This window comes from Helianthus annuus, chromosome 12, assembly GCF_002127325.2.
Source record: "Helianthus annuus cultivar XRQ/B chromosome 12, HanXRQr2.0-SUNRISE, whole genome shotgun sequence".
Lineage (NCBI taxonomy): Eukaryota > Viridiplantae > Streptophyta > Magnoliopsida > Asterales > Asteraceae > Helianthus > Helianthus annuus.
Window position 1 is genome coordinate 24262152 of NC_035444.2, and position 1830 is coordinate 24263981.

The window sequence follows — 1830 nt, forward strand, 5'->3', positions numbered from 1 at the left end:
CGATGTTGGCAACAATATAGTCAAACCACACAATTATATAAATGCACAGCGGAAGCTTTAAAGATAAATATATACTTCAACCTCTGGTTGTAATATCAAATGTATTACAGAAGTCGAATGTATCCACAGCGGATCAAAATAATAATAAAATATTGTTCATTCAGATACGGCATCGAGTTTGCGAGACTATTCGTGATGCTTAGGAAGCTAATACCAGCCCATTTCGTATAGTACCTGCACTTAATCTTTTTGGGGAAAATACGTCAGTTTACACTGGTAAATACATTCAACTGACACATTTAAAAATGTTTATTAAAATTGATTTGAATGCACAAGGCACAAACTCTTTTATAACTTGGGAAAATTATTAAAATCTTGTGAACGTTTTACATGTTCTTTTATGCGTTCAGTAGCCCCGGTCGTGCCGGGTTAAAGATTTATAGACACACCACATTGCGTAAAACCGTAGTATAAAAACCAACGGCTACGTCTTTTAATTTAATGTCGACAATATATACCGGGTGTACGCCTACACCGGGATGTCGATGGTCGTGGCCATTTCGTAAAATGATGCCAAGGATATCCGGGACAACGGTCATTAAACCCCCCAAAGGCTTTTAAGAAACAAAACTGTTTAAATGAGCCGATCATATTATTTAATTAACCACCTAAGCGATGGAAAAATATAATGCTCAATCAAGCGGTATTAACATACCGTAACCCAAGCCCGTATAGGGGAAATAAGTTAAAGTATTTACCTTTGCAAGTATTATTCCTTAGTTTGATTAAATCACCGATAGCTTTTACCGGGGCTCCTAATCTGGAACGAAGGTTTCAATTAACCTCTTAGAATCCTAACGGGTCTTTATATTGGCCGTAGCCTAGACCGGTTGGTTCCGGAATATAAATATGGTTTAATCGCGCGAAAAGGCGAAAACCGAGAATGGAATGTGATTCTGCCCCAAACAAGTTCAGAGACTTGTTTTATATGGGTTCAAGGTTCACACTCTGGATTTTGGGGTTCAAATAATATAATTTGACCCGTATAGGCTAATTTATGAAAACTAGTTTCATAAGCCGAACCGTGCGCGCAATAGGCGAAACGGTTATCCATGAGAGTCTTACGCTTATTTCCTGAGTCAATATGCCTTAAAGAGGTTGTGGTATCAGTAGGATACCTTCCGTGATGCCCGTAACGAGTTTAAGTTAATATTACGCCCCGTAGGGGTTTTTCGGTCATTTTAAAGACTTTAAAAGGGCTTTTCGAGTTCTACAGGAAATCTGAGTTTCCCGAACAGTTTATAAAGTCTAAAATACTTTATTTGTTATTTAAAATCAGTAGCAACTGGAATCGGGTCAAAAGACCTTGTAGAACTCATGTTTTGGCCAAAAAAGGGCATATTCGGTATTTACCGAACCGTAGCCATAACCGCAGGTTATGAGCAAGGTAAAAATTATTAAAAATCTCTAAAATTCCCAAAATATTATTTTATAACAGTGGGTAAAAGTTTTGGTGACGAAATCTTGGTTTAGATAGGTGTTATGCTAATTGCGCCTTTTATTACAAAAGTTTATTTTAACCGCGCTATTTAGCATAACTCTCATTCTAGACCTCGGATTGACGTGAAACTTTAAGGACATGCTTATAATTTAATAAGCAAGGTTCTGGTCCGTTCACGTGTCCGAAATACTCGTTTTATTTTCAAAATGGCGTTACGGTCAACTTTTAGGCGATTAACGGAAATGCGCAAAAGACTCGGATAACTCATGAACCGATCACAGAGGTTTATACCATCATGTAACCTGGTCCTAAGAGAGTCCTAAGGTATA